This window comes from Orcinus orca, chromosome 3 (assembly GCF_937001465.1).
Source record: "Orcinus orca chromosome 3, mOrcOrc1.1, whole genome shotgun sequence".
Taxonomy (NCBI): Eukaryota; Metazoa; Chordata; class Mammalia; order Artiodactyla; family Delphinidae; genus Orcinus; species Orcinus orca.
Window position 1 is genome coordinate 137,950,644 of NC_064561.1, and position 15,289 is coordinate 137,965,932.

General features: G+C 40.5%; 1 protein-coding gene and 1 long non-coding RNA gene across 5 annotated transcripts in view; one reads left to right on the forward strand and one right to left on the reverse strand.

The window, feature by feature from the left end:
- The window catches only part of LOC117203423 (uncharacterized), a 29,630-nt gene extending 19,035 nt beyond the window's left edge, over window positions 1-10,595 (reverse strand). The window contains exons 1-3 of one of the 3 annotated variants that reach the window (XR_004486176.2): window positions 10,264-10,595; window positions 8,901-9,028; window positions 2,292-8,787 (exon numbers count right to left, since the gene is read on the reverse strand). This is a non-coding gene — a long non-coding RNA (uncharacterized LOC117203423). Of the gene's footprint in view, window positions 1-2,291; window positions 8,788-8,814; window positions 9,029-10,263 lie in introns of those variants that run through there. The other 2 variants (XR_007476426.1, XR_004486175.2) reach the window with 2 other exon arrangements.
- An 11-nt stretch (window positions 10,596-10,606) lies between these two features.
- Window positions 10,607-15,289, forward strand: part of PDE4D (phosphodiesterase 4D) — a 1,454,760-nt gene continuing 1,450,077 nt past the window's right edge. The window contains exon 1 of one of the 2 annotated variants that reach the window (XM_033437904.2): window positions 10,607-10,744. The gene's annotated coding sequence lies outside the window, so the exon portion shown is untranslated. The remainder of the gene's footprint in view (window positions 10,745-15,289) is intronic. The other variant, XM_049707909.1, reaches the window with a different exon arrangement.

Sequence of the window (15,289 nt, forward strand, 5' to 3'; positions counted from 1 at the left end):
AAGAATCACCTGAGTCCAGAAATGAGCTGTTTCTTATTGTTTCCTCTATTTCTTTGTTTCAAGAACAGATAAAAAGACCCACCTTGGGAAGTCGTTGTGAGGATTAAATAACATAACTCAGGTGCATCTCCCGGTGCAAAACAATCATCACTATTGAATCCTAGGCCATTTGTCCAAATATGCTCATCCAGTTGTTCTTTATGGCTCAAGGGGAACTACTGATTCTGTTAGGTCACAGAATGTCTAAAGAGTTAAGAAAAATGCTTTCAAACTGAGAAGAGATGGAGGAGGCTGTCTTTCTAGGCCTCACCAAGGATATGTGTTGGGTGGAATACAGGCCATCATTTGGGTTTGGTAAGAGCTTCATGATAGGACCATATAGAGAAGGAGCTATGCCACTGGACAGCTGGCTGAGTGCTTGCCTTTGATCACCTTGGAGGAATGAATGCGGGGCCACTGACTGACCCTTGCATTTTTCTGCATGTGAGATGGGAGAGGGTAGTCCTTGTGCAGTTCTCCTGTCAGACATTTTGATCACATTTGGGTCTCTGCTGGGCTAAGGCAGAAGCCCATCTGGGAGGATAGGACCACTCTATGGCCAGGCTTGATTCTGTCTGACACAGAGTCTGGACTTAGCTGCACAGCCAGTCCGAACTGTGCCCAGACCTAGCATCTATGAGGCCGTCCAGGCATCTGGTCCAGGCCCTCTGGGAATAAGTTCCTGGGCCTGGGGTGAGAGTGCGTTTGTCACATATGCCTTTCGGCATGATCCTGGCACTTTGGGAGGCAGAACCAGTTTTTCAGCTCTGGGGACTCAACTGTGCTTTACTTGTGGCCAGTGTCCCCTAGTAGGATGAGCTCTGCTCAGGGGGGCAAGGGACTGCCATTTGCCAGTTGACTGCAGCAAGTCACTTTATGTCTGGGGGCCTCGGTTTCCTTGGAGTGAGGCCATCTCTAAGCTGGATCTCAGCACAATCTGTGAATCTGTGGTCTGCCTCTGCCTGGGGCACAGAAATGTGTGTGTATTTTTCTTCCCTCCCTCCCAGCCCCTGGTCCTGGGGATGTTCCTTTCAACTGTTCTTGACCCCTCTTCCATTATCCAAATTTCTCTGTGCAAAAGAACATTAAGTTTGAATGGATCATTGTTTCTTATAAGATAACCAACTGCTGATAAAGTCAGGGGTTGACCTATTTCTGAAGCAGACAACCGAGGAGAAGTTTATGGCTTTCTCTTCTTCAGAATTAACCAGTTTTTCTTCTTGGAACATGTTTTATGGGACTTGACTAATCACCCTGGCAATATGTGGCTGAAGTTTTCTTGGCTATAGATCAAAGTCTCCGATACACCAGCACAGACAATGAGAAAGCTACAAGAGGCAGGAGAAAGCCTTTGCAATGAATTTTGGAGTCAGACTCTAATAGAATGAATGTTTGGAGTCAGACTCTAGTAAAGCAGAAATAGGATAGGGATAATTAATTCCTGGAAGAATTGCAAATGACCAAGTACATAGGAACAAATGTCTAACTTTCTCTAATAATGAAAGACACGCAAATAAAAATGCTATCATTTCCCTTTGTCATTTTGGCAGAAATGTAAATGGTTGGTTAAACCTGGTGCGCCCGTGATGTGAGGAGATGTACACATTCATGCAGCTACCTGATGCAACCTTTTGGAGGGTAGTTGGGTGATATGCACTGAAATGGAAAATGTATCATCTCTTTGCCCAACAATTCTCAGTTTAGGACCTACCCTAAGGGGATAACTACTTGAATGTAAAAATAAGTTTGCAAAAGCCTATTGATAGGGAAAACTAGAAATAATTTTGATGTTCATCAGTTGGGATATGGCTTAGTCAATTATGGTAAACACCTTCTGGGAAGTTCTGTGCAGTCAATAAAAATGACGATAAAGAGCTTTACCTACGGTGTAGAAAATTATTTAATGACGCAAAGCAAGATTCTAAAACAAAATGATCACATTTGTATACAATTATATGAATAGAAATGTGGGAGGTTTTTCACTTAAATCTTAACTGGTAGGATTTGAGGCTACTTTTACTTTCTTTCTTGTTTAACTTCCATTTCTGCCACTTACCATCTTCATGTCCTTAGGCAAGCTTTTTTTTTTTTTTTTAACACCTTTATTAGAGTATAATTGCTTTACAATGGTGTGTTAGTTTCTGCTTTATAACAAAATGAATCAGTTATACATATACATATGTTCCCATATCTCTTCCCTCTTGCATCTCCCTCCCTCCCACCCTCCCTATCCCATCCCTCTAGGTGGTCACAAAGCACCGAGCTGATCTCCCTGTGCTATGCAGCTGCTTCCCACTAGCTATCTACCTTACGTTTGGTAGTGTATATATGTCCATGCCTCTCTCTCGCTTTGTCACAGCTTACCCTTCCCCCTCCCCATATCCTCAAGTCCATTCTCTAGTAGGCCTGTGTCTTTATTCCCATCTTACCCCTAGGTTCTTCATGACATTTTTTTTTCTTAGATTCCATATATATGTATTACCATATGGTATTTGTTTTTCTCTTTCTGACTTACTTCACTCTGTATGACAGACTCTAGGTCTATCCACCTCATTACAAATAGCTCAATTTCATCTCTTTTTAGGGAAGCTTATTTAACCTCTCTTGGTAAAAAATGGGAATAATAATACGTATCAACCTTTTAGAGGTTACTGAGGAAAAGCAGGCAGTGAAACACATGTCAAGAACCTGGGATGGTATAAGAAAATTCTTTGATTTTTTTTTTTCACATGGTTTCTATTTTACTTTAATTGTATGAGTACAAACAGCTGTGTTCCTATGCCCATGATTCAGAGAGAAAGCTAAGAGGGCTTTGAATAGCTTCCATTGATTTAAAGGCAGGAAGAGCCCTACTTCCAAATATGTGGAACATTTTTTCCTAAGGCTGTCAGAAAAAGGCCATATTGAGTCATTGTTTTCTGAAGGCAGAAGAGGAGAGTGAGTGACTGATCCTGTTGGGTAACCTAAAATTATATTTCATTCTTGTTATCCTGATGCAGTTTAAGACCAAGGATTTTGGATGGTTCTACAATTTCCCTCTTGGTTTGGAAGAACAAAAATTTTGTTATTTATGTTCTTAAACAACAAAGCTTTGTCCTATACTCAGGAGCATGCAAACTAAATAGAAGATTTCCTGAAGGGCCATCCTATTTACTGTGAGGAGTGATTCCAAGTGGTAAGTAGACACAGTTAGCTCCAACCATCCGTGGAAGACCCACATCATTGCAGAGGAAATTAGCCAAGACTCACAGAAGCACAGCAGCCCGTCAGGTTGGGGATTTACTTCTCCTATATTGTGCTAAAGTTGGTGGACTGAGCCACTTAAAACTGCCCTATTTACTTGGGCCCTGCTTTGTCTTACAAAACAAATAACCTTGTATTGCTTTCTTTGGGGCAGAAAAATGAAAGTGTCAATATTTTGAGTGTTTTTACTTTGGGAACTTCTGGTTCGTAGACGATTGTTTCAAACATTGCTGTGTTGTCTTTTCAGAGCTGTTGATACTGTGGAATGGTGAGGGCGGGTAATTGAGGCTCAAGAGTTTTCATCAAAGGCTAATAGATCACTAGAAGGACACAAATTAGGCTATCTCTGTCCCGTATCCCTCATTTCTCTTTCCTTGCACTAAACTAGCTCCTGGCTTGCTATCACGCTGCCACGCCCATGTGCAATTTTCACTTAACCAAGGTTAGGTCTGAGTAGAGTATATGAAGTTGGGATCAATTCCAACTCTTAATAATTACAGCTAGTAAGTATTGAGCACTTTGTAACATGCCAGGTTTTATGTTAAGTGGTTTGCATGCACTATCTCAGTGCTTCTTAAGGGTAATCTGTGATGACTGGTTTAACAAGCCTAGGGGCGGGGGGGTGTGTACCAATAAAAAAATGCAGATTTCTCGGCTCCATTCTAGACCTGTGAGATGAGCATCCTGTGGTGGGATCAAAGATCTACCATGTTAACAAGCACCTTCACCAATCCCAACGCGCAAGAAGTTCAAGTGCCTCTGCATTATTTTTCAAAGCACATGGGACACAAGTGCCGTCTGCTCTCCTTCCACTGCTCTGATGTCTGTGCTTAAATTCTCATGGCAAAAAAAAAAGTAAAAAAAAAATCCTGTGGATTGGGAGACATTGTGAGACTTATGCCTCTTAGTAACTGGTGATCACGAATGTGTCCCCATAGCCAAAGTGCTTTGAGACGCCAAGTATTTATCTCTATTGTGGGAGGACTAAAAATTGAGAAATCCTGACTGATGGTAGCCTGTGCTCTGTAAATAGAGAGGGAAGCCTCAGGGACCACAGAGACATGACTGTATGAGTGGTTATACGGGTTGTGTAATGCCCAACTGGCCTTGCCCGAAGGAGTGAAAACCCAGCGTTCTCCTTGGCTCCGGGCTGTGTGTCGCGGTGGCCCACTCCTGAGAGGAGAAGGTAACTGATATGCTGGTGTGGGTCCCAGGGCCCAGAAAGCCCCGCCTGCCTTCTGCATGCCTTTGTTGTCATGCTCCAAGGGGCCTGAAGTGTTCAGTGTCGTAAATTCCTTGGTTCTCGAGTTTATTTCTAGAAAGCCTCTATTAAAATGCAGTGCCGCGTGCAAGATGACAGGGACATTTAACCATAGTGGCACAGACGGGTTTAATCTGGTCGCTCTGGGGATGGCACCCAAGAGGATTCATTTGGTGGGAGGGGAGGACAGGCTCCTTTGTGGACCGCTTTGGTGGAGGAAGCTGGGGAGATTAGGAAAAAATATATATATGAGGAAAAATATATATATATTTTTTGAGGTGCAAGGCAGAGGTGAAGTGGGAGAGGGCCTAAAGACACATTGGACCTGTGTCACAATTCTGTTGGTTACCTTCCAACACACTGTTTTCTTAATTCTTCAGCCCTTCCCATCGTCCTCGTCTTTGGTGAATGTCCAGTGCCCAGTGACTGTCCCCTCAGTAACAGGCCTGGACTGCAGCAATACTGCAGGTGGCAAGGACTCAGTGGCATAAGTGGGCCCCGGAGAGAAACTTCATGTCCAACTCTGGAGCTGATGCAGCCTAGGGGAGTGGGGGAGATAATCACCCACCCCTGAATCTGAGACCTCCCCCTTCCTGTTGCATTCCTCTGCCAGGAGCAGGATAATTAGAATAAAGAGACTTAGTTTAGCTCATTCAACTCCCTGCTGGACTGCATACAAACCTTTCACATATGCAATCATTTCTAGCAACCTGGGTAGGCTTCCTTGCGTTTCTTTATCAACTTGTTGAGAAAGACCAGAGATGATTCTCTAACTCTAGTGAAGGGTCTGTCTACGGGACTGTTAAGCCTTAACATTTGATTTCATTTTGGATCTTGTTGAAAGTACCCTAGATTTCATTTTGAAATCTTTTTTTTTTTTTTGCTAAATTGAAAATGTTCCCCAATTTTCCCACTGATTATTTGTCCTGCTAATTCATGAGGTAAATGGTGCTGATTCATTCATTTATCCCGCAGGGAATAAGCACCTTCCATGCAGAGGAGGTGGGTAGGAAGGGGTTTGCTGGGAAGGAGGGGCTTTTCCTTGGTCTTAGTTGTAGGTGCTGGGGAGCGGCATGCAGATGGAGAGGGACATCCTCAGAAGCATAGGGTCAGAGAGCGTGTGCTCCCTGAGGCCCTGTGAGTGATGAGATGTGACTGGTGGGTGTTTGTGTGGGCGTGGAAGGAGATAAGGGGCAAGACCCCTCGTGAGTGAATGAATGAATGCAGGAATGACTGAGTGTAGAAGTCTATTGTCCTTCCCTAGGGTGACTGCTCCCTCACAAGCAGACTGTTTTTTCTCTGCACCTTCTCGGTGAGTAAGTAGAAGTTTCAGTTAATAATCTCCTAAACTGAGAAATCCCCTATCACAGGAGGAAAGGAGATAATTAGCTCCAGTGTTCTCTCATATCTAAGCTGAGAAGTCAGCATGAATTCTAGACATGGTTCATGTCTTTAGATAATCAGCACTGCTGTTCATGATAGGTAACTCTCTCTCTCTCTCTCTTTTTTTTTTTTTTCTCCCTTCAAATCTTTTTTTGGTTAGGGTACCATGACTGAAATGAATGGCTTCCATTATTTTTTTTGCCTTCACGCAGGAATCTTTAAACTAGCCTGAACTTCGTACCAACTATCATATGAATCATGTCTACCACAATAACTCCTTTCTGTGTCATTTCCTAGGTTAGTGTCCTTGTGTGACACAGTAAATGCAGGGCAGGGTTGAAAATGTCAAGTGATAACCAGGCAGAAAACTGACAGTTAACAGACCCACCTCCTTGAGCTTTTATCTCAGATGCCTTAAGACAAAAATCGTACTTGTATAAATATTACCTGAAATGAAATATGTAATGTTAATAGCTATATTTCACCATATCTGGCTGTTTAGTAATTCACCTCCATTTTGGATATTGTGTACCTTTTTTGCAATGAGCTTAATAATCATCATAAAACAAATGATCGTTTTCTTTTAATGAATGTTCACCATGTAAGAGGCTCAGTTCTAAGCAGGTGTTGCCCATTTAATCTTCACACCAGCCCCAGGAGGTAGTTACTGTGGGTGGCACCATTTTTCATATGGGGAAACTGAGGCATAGAGTTCTTAAGTAACTTGCCCCAAGTCCACAGTTAAGAGTCAGCTGGGATTTGAACCCAGGCAGTCTGGCTCAGAATTTATGCTCTCAACCTCCATGCTATAATGCTTACACATTGCTTGAAACAAGAGGCGGTTTTAGCATCAAATATGAAGAATGCAACCCTTCAAAGTTTTCTCTTCCAAATGCAAGTCATTGCCTATTTTGTATCCGTATTGTTGTATGGCTTTTGACAAACACTGACAAACAGCAAGGCCAAAGAAATATCCTTTCGCTCACGTCTTGTTACCTAGAAGAAGAGTTTTGACTATATATGAGTGCAAAAGGTTGTTGATTTAGGTTAATTTTATGTATAATATGGTTTAGAATCTTGTCACATGCATTTTTAGTACATTTCCAAGCATTCATGTTCTTGGGGAGACAGCTGAAAAACAGCCACAAAAATTCCCCCCATGGGCCAAGAACAAGTTTGATTGTGAGGTCTATGTGCCCAGATGATGTGTTTTGTTATCTGAACCAAGAACATAAGCTTACTCCCGGCAATGACCACCATATATAAATGCCTTTTTATATAAGTGAAAAAAAAATTTTTTTTTTTTACTTTGTTAAAGTGAGCAGGCCTTCTTGCTGACGTTTTTCTAAGTAACTGCTTCTCTTTCGGTTTACACTATAGACAGTGGCTCCAAGAGCTGGCATCTGAACTGTCAGCAGTCCTCCCCCACACCACCCAGCAACCTGGTCCAAGGTCTAGGGTTTCTTTAGGCGGCGTCCAGTGCTGTGAAAACAATGGGGCTATTTATCCACGTCACCTGGAGTGCAGTTAACGTCCCGCCAGTCTCAGCTGGTCTGACACACTGACATGGTGGGTCTGGATGTTTCTTATGAGTTATCTTATGAGCAGCTCCTTTGGCCACATAAACTGCAGGGCCAGACAGATTAGCTTATGGGCCTAGAAATCCTTCCTGGCCCAGATATAGGGACACTTTTCAGTCAACCAGAGTTGCTCTGATATTTGAGATTTGCTGACAGTTTTTGGTTCAGAAAGAGGTTTGCATTCCTGAGCTACTTTTATTGGGATCATCTTAATTCTTATCTGTGAGGTGGAGATCCAGGAAATGAGTAAGAATGGAATTCAGCTGTTTGGGTGACCCTTGTATACCACGAGCCTCTCAGTGCTGGATGCAACAGCCAACAGATATTAATTGATGGTGATGATGGAAGTAGTCTTTCTGCCCAGAACCTGCTAGCACAAGCCCTGACTGATGGGCAGTGATACCTAGCTGACTTTTTTTTGTTTTTGTTTTTGTTTTGCGGTATGCGGGCCTCTCACTGTTGTGGCCTCTCCCGTTGCGGAGCACAGACTCTGGATTCGCAGGCTCAGCGGCCATGGCTCACGGGCCCAGTCGCTCCGCGGCACGTGGGATCTTCCCGGACCGGGGCACGAACCCATGTCCCCTGCATCGGCAGGCGGACTCTCAACCACTGCACCACCAGGGAAGCCCCCTAGCTGACTTTAACACACTGCACTAACAACTTTAGGCAAAAGAAGATTAGAGTATCTGTGTGTATTTTTAAATTTCCTCCTTCATTGCACTGTTTTTTAATAAGGTATTGAAATCAAATGTAAACGGTATAATCCCCTTAAGTTGGATTGTACTGAGACATCACTTCCCTCATCCCAATGTGGGGTTTTCCCTGCTATGTGACAGCTCCAGGCACTAAATATCTACCCCTCCCCCCCAAATTGCCAAGTAACAGTAACATGTCTCAGGCTATCACGACTGTTACGATTATAGGAAGGGAAGCCCATGCTGGTCTTTTAGAAAGCTCTCATCATGAATGTGTTTTCGGGCATGTATTACTTACTAACAGATGAACAGCTTGCAGTTGAGTCAAACAAAACCTTTAGTGTTTGTAAGGGTCAGGGCACCGGGGGTCAGTAGGAAACTGAGTTTTATATTGACACAGACAATCTCCAGAAGTTGAGAAAGCTTCTAACTCAAGGACTTGCTGGATGGTGGTTGGCCATTGTCTTGAGTGGTGAGATGGTTATCTTCAAAGTTGTCAAAGATGAAGTTTTCCTATAGGAAACTTCTGGACAATTATCATGTGAAGTGACTTAAATGCCTTAGTTTAGAGTATCCTTGGACTTGTCTGTTGACAAATGGAGATTTGAACATGGGCGTTTGAAGGGATTTTAATGTAATATTTTTCAGGGAATGAGAAACAGGGAGTGTTGTGTGTTGAGGTTTCAGTGACAACATTACCTTAAGAGCTTGCTTTCCCTTTCAGACTAGATCATCTGTGTTACCGTTGAGTAAAGGGAATCACAGTTTTAACAACCTGGCTTCCCTCAGAAGTTTCAATTCTCACATAGTCACCATAGGCAGCAACACTGTCAAATAAACAATTAATTTTATATTAATTGTCAAGTAAACAATTTAATTAAATAAAAAATATTTAAACAGAGTGAAATATTCCTCCCTGGCTAGTCACAAGTTGGACAATTCAAAGAACAAATCTTGGGGGAATTGAGAATGGATTACTTTTTTTGTTCCCTGTGTACTGCTCTGTTTTTCTTCTTGGGATCAAATCTCAAGTTGAATTCAGTCAACTATCTACAGCAAACAAAAAGGGCATAAATGTCTTTTCTGTTACTATTCCTTATATTTCATCACTAAACAAAGCAAGTTTCCCTGCCTGGCTTCTTCCTTTGGGAGCATATAAAACTGACATGAGTTTAATACTGTGGAGGTTCTATTGTCACTTGAAAGTATAACGATTGATTTCATTATTTAAAAGTTTATTACAGTGAATTTTTGGAGCTAATGTCACACTTGCTACAAAATTTGTTGAAGAAACACACCATTTGCTGAGGATATGGAAGGATTTGTCATTAGGTAAAGCATGCTGAGTATCTGAGGGTGTGGTGTTGGGCTACCTGTATGTCAGTTCCATTACTTTCTTTTTCGAGTTTCTCTTTCCGTCATCTCTTTTGACTTAAAATGTTTCCCACAGATCCAGTAATAACAACACATTTGGCAGTATGATATAACAAGCTGTTGGCATAACTAACACTTCAAAATGTAATGGGAAATAAGGAAACTAGTGCCAAGAAAACAGAAACCTGGGCCACGGGGGCTCTGCCAACTTGCGCTGATGTTATTCTCTGCCCCAACGACCCCACCAAGGTGCATCCTAGTACCTTCTCATATGGCCTAAGTGCCAAGGGTCAGAACAATACCGCGTCTTCCTGAGCACCGTTATTCCTTTTAAGACACTAAAAGCACTTAATTGTACCCATGAAACCCCTTTCCTCTCCCTGCCTGAGCTGCCTTTATTCTTGTTTCTGTGGGTGGGTGAAAAGGCTGCCCGTCTGAAAAGGCAGCTCAAAAACAGTTCTGGCAAAGGATCTCTCTTCCTCCGCAAATGGTCATTTTGGTTTTAAGTTTATTTCAGGTACATTAAGCCACCCTCTACTCATACTTAATAGCAAATGATCCTACAATAGATGAGAGTACAAAAAGGTAACATAAAATCAAAGCATACCTAGTTGCCCAAGTGACTTAATGTATATCATTTTGACTCAGCATTACTCCTACTAAAAATAAAAAGAAAGATGAAAATTACCTTCGGGTTTCTGCTGCTATAGTTGCCCTCCGGGTTCCAGCGGTAGGTGGGATCTTTAAGGCCAGCACTGTTGGGATTGCCAAACCATAAAAGATCTTGCTCCAGGGTGAGGTCGCATTTCCCAGGTCCTCTGTCCTGCTTCCCTCAGACAGTGAAGTGGTGATTTTTCTCTGGCCCTGCAAAGAAAGTGATTCCAGATCAGCTGAGTGTTATGTGGAATATCTCGTCTTTGTTGTTCTAGTGCAGCCCTTTCAGCCTTCCAGAGCCAGTTAGACTTGTTATGAGGAGCTAAATGATTGGCTGGATCTGGGGCTCAGTTTCATAAATTATAGCCCAGCGTACGAGAAGCCCGAGTCCTATAGTTGCTGTGGTCCAGAGGCCTGCCAGTTCCTGCTTTAACGCATATGTAGTCGTAATTGAGTTCTAACACGGCCTTGGATGTTTCTGTCCTAAATAGCTGACATTGCATCTTCAAGACTGTGTGAGTAATCCTGACTTCTTTTTTTTAAACTCCGTAAATTAATTACATGCCCCGAGAGGGAGTGATTGCAATTAGAAAATACTGAAGTAGCAGATGATTCATTTTCAAGGTGCTGTTTTCTGTGTATCAAGTTCAATGCAGTTAATCTTACAGCTTCTAAGACCTGGCAGGGTCATTCCAGCTTTTTGCCACGACTCACAGGCAAGCTGCCTTTTGAAGGAGGCTCTTCAGTGCCTTTGCTAGCCCTGTTTGTTTTATGGGGTCAGGAAAAGTGATAAAGGTCCAACAGGTTAAACAGATTGCTGGTGTCAAAGCAACGGCTGAGAGCCCTCGAGTCGGGCAAGTTTCAAGATTTCCCACCCCTGCCATCCATAGCTGGGAAGGAGCAGCTCATGGCAGGCAGTCCTTTCGGGACACAGGTACACAGCAGTTAGAGCACAGAAAGAGGAGAAGTATGAAATGACAACAGAGCTTTTCTTTGCAGTCATCTGAAGCTGTACTGAGACATAGTCTATGGATAACTAGAACATTTTTACATGTATAAAAATGCTCCTCAGTGGTCCTGTTTATGTGGTAGGGAGCTGAATGAGAAATCCCTAGGTTGTTTTTTCAAAAGCCTTTTAAGAAGCACATTAAACACACACAGACAACAGTGGTAACAGAAGAAAGCATGTGGATTGGGACGTGTGGTAGGAACGGATCAAATCCCAAGGAAGCCGTTGTTAGGTTTGTGTAATTGCTGGTGGTGGCTTCTGTTGCTAACCAGGTTGAAGATAAAGCCGGAGCAGACTGAACTGAGCAACTAGAAAACATCAGCATGTTTTTACCCTCTATAGCATGCACTGCAGGATAGAATTAATACGAGTGTAGACTGGTGAGTGGAAGCAGTTCACTTTTTACTTTGAAAACATGATTGATTTTATCCTAACCTATCATAAAAAAGTCGGGCTTTTGTCTATGAAGTTAATGTGTAAAAATAAATAATTTTTCTTCCTCCCAAATCATTTTTATACCTTTTCTCAATACAGCACAAAGTTAGGGAATTTCTTATAATTTGGGGTTGTTTTCCAGTTTACTTTCTGTCTAATTTTTCCTCTTTAGACTTAGAGATACAAATGTGTATATTTGTGCTATGTATAAGCCTCAAGCATAAATCATTTGAACAGTTTTTAAAATCACAGGTTTCCGGGGCAAATATAAACTTCTAATAGCTAGAGTAGTTACTTGCCAATTCCTATAAAAATATTATTTTTATACCCAAGAGTGGTTTGTTTTTGGTTGCACCTATTTAAATGACATGATTTAGTCAGTAGGAAAGAAATAGTAGTTATGTTTTTTGCAAAATTTTATGTTTTGGTCACACTGAAGTGCAAAGTTTTGTTGTTAAAATATTTTTGCCCTCTAAAATATGACCCCTTTTAGGTCACAGCAATGGATGAGGTTTAAAGAAGAGAAAAATAATTAACATAGAATCCTTTTCTGTATCAGCCAAGTGTATGTGAAATAGTTTTAAAAAGTATAATTCTAATACATTCTTTCAGAAATACATTTACTTTGTGAAGAAACAGTATAAGCTTCTTTATTGTGATAGTATAGTGAGTTCATTTATTGGGTTTCTGTGGCTGTAGACGCTAATAGTAATAGTTGACATTCACTCTTCTACATTCCTAACTGACTCTAACAGTGGAAGAAAGTAGTGCATCTGTTGAGGGACTATCATCTCGCCCCTCCAGGTGGTTCAGGACCCATCTACAGTGATAAATGGTAAGGGTGGAAACTGCTTTCTCTGAACTAGTTTCTGACCTCTAAGCCGGCTCCTTTTCTTGCCATAGGGTCAGTGTAGCTTTCTCGGTATAGCAATCTCATTCCCTTCCAGCTTTTTGTGCCCTCATTCTTTATAGCATTAACTTGCTTGAGCTCTTATTGAGATGAATCAAATAAAAAGTGACTTATGCTTAATTATCAAATGTTAATCAGCTGCTCATGCAATTCAGAAGGTGTTCAGAACGTGGCTCAGGGAACTTCTGGTGGGAGTATTGACATCTTGCATTGGTGCTTCCTCCAGGACCTTCATCTTTCAGTTCTCCCTGAGATGCTGGGGTTACATCTCTTTTTCATGAAAGGGCAGAATATTAAGGAAAGGAAGAGTAGAGGTGTGCCAGGTGTCCAGTGGACAGGTATCCATGAGCAAGGCGTTGTGAAAAAAGGAAACATTTTCCAAATAGCAGTAGTTGATCTGTTTTCCCTCCCCTCCTCTTTATTTTCTATAGCTGTTTTTGTCTGACAGTGGAAGTTTTTTTGCAGATAAGGTTCTGTAAAACTATGCATATCTGCCATAGACAGATGGATTTGACAAAAGATATATCCAAAAAGGAATGTATTACATCATGAACTTGCAAAGCATTCATGAATACAAATTGGCTTTTGGCAACTATTAACACTACCTACTAAAGCAATGACAACAATCCAAATGGAAAGAAAATATTATTTCTTGATTGAATTACATTTTCCAGTGTTTCATTTGGTAAATTTTGCTTTTGGAAAGACTTACTCTTCTCTAAGACATTTTTTCCACTGTTATATATAGGACTAATCTTATTGCTTACTCTTGCCAAAGAATTTAATTGTTCTTAGCTGGCGTTTTCAAAAGACTCGCTGTCCCACCTGGAGCATGTTTTAAAGAAGGTGGAGCAAAACAAATGAAACAATCCCCCCCCATCGCTACCACAAAGAGTTAAACACTTTAGAATTGTATGATTCCCTCTGTTTGTGGAGCTCGACACTACCCATTGGAAGAGGAGGAGCTTTCATTTAATTTTTAAAAAATCATTTTTTCCACTTTAATTATATAGTGTATGCAGGTGATACAATTTTTCATTATATTAGTCACTAGCCAGAATTGTATCCTTCCAATTTCCAATTTCAAGAGACAGAAAGACTTAGTGCATTAATCTTGGAGTCAGTGAGATCATGCTCAGGTCATCATTAAATTTTTCTAAGCCTCAGTCTCTATGTCTATAAAATGAAAATGATGATATATGTCCTGGTATTTTACTGTATTGGTGAATATCAGCAGCATGATGAGAAAGTGCTGATTAAAGAACGTTTTAATTCTTTGTGCACTGTGATCTACTTTACAAGTGTACATTATCATTGCAGAAGATCTTAGCACTAGTTAGCTTCCTTTACTTCTAAAAGCGTGTTCCCGGTTCTGGATAAGTACTTTTTAAAGCAAAGAACGTCTTCACTGTTTGATCTTGAAAAATTACAAAGGTTTTCAGAGCCTCAGTCCTCATCTGTCTGTTGCTTGAGTATTAAAAATACCAGTATGGTTACCGTGACAATAAAAATGTGATATTGTATGTGAAAATATATTTAGTAAACTTCTAAGTGCCATGTAAATCTTACTTATGACAACTGTTATCAGAATATTAATAAAAGATATAATTGTCAGTTTTTAAAATGGAAAATATCACACACACTTCTTTTCTAAAAAATCATATGATTCCATTTATATAAAATATACAGAATAGGCAAATTCACAGAGACAGAAAATAGATTAATTGTTGCCAGGAACTGGGGGGAGAATGCGTAGGGAGTGACTGCTAATATAGACATACATTTCTTACTGATTAGTTTGATTAGCTTTCTAAGCTATGTCTGCTTCCCTCAAACAGGGTGGATTTTCTTGTTGGTTAAGCTGGTGCCATGACTTTCCTTCCACTTAGATATAGCACAAAGCCAATAGTCAGATAAGCATTCCCTCACAGTCTATATTTAGAACTGTTAATGACAAAGTTTTAGAGGGCATAGTTTCCTCAGAGGAAAAAATGAGTTAGAAAATTTAGACTGACAGATGTTCTTGGGCTTTTTATTCCTGTTTTGACTCTCTTTATTAAATTTAACTAATGAAATAAACATGTAGGTTAAGGTGATGCTTATTCCTAGGTCTTTTCATCCCAGGAATAAAATGAATGGTCAAAATGACTTTCTGAATGATCTAGAAAGTTCAGTCAGCAGTTCTGAATCCCAAATTTTTAACTAATTCTACTCTGGAAGGTCATCACACTTTTTGGAAGATTGGCCACAGGTGTGTCCTGCGTTTCTGCTGCTTAAGTGCACTGTTGTTAAGAGTGATTATTTTCTAAGTACTATTGGTTAGTCTGAGACAGTTCTACCACCTATAGGATCGCTCTCTTTTTTTTAAAGATGAAACCATACAGGGAGCACAATAAGTAAAACAAATATAAAAATGAAATGAATCCTCTCTTATCTTTATCCTACATACTTTACTCAGCAATTTATGAGAGGACTTTACAGAAATGAAGGAATTTCATTTGTAGTATAGTTAAAATTTTTTTTTTAATTTTTAAAATTTATTTTTTTATTGAGCTATAGTTGTATAATATTATATAAGTTTCAGGTGTACAGCATAGCGATTCACAATTTTTAAAGGTTATACTTCATTTAAAGTTATTACAAAACATAAGCTATAGTCCCTGTGCTATAAATATAATATATATATTATATATATATCGGATACAG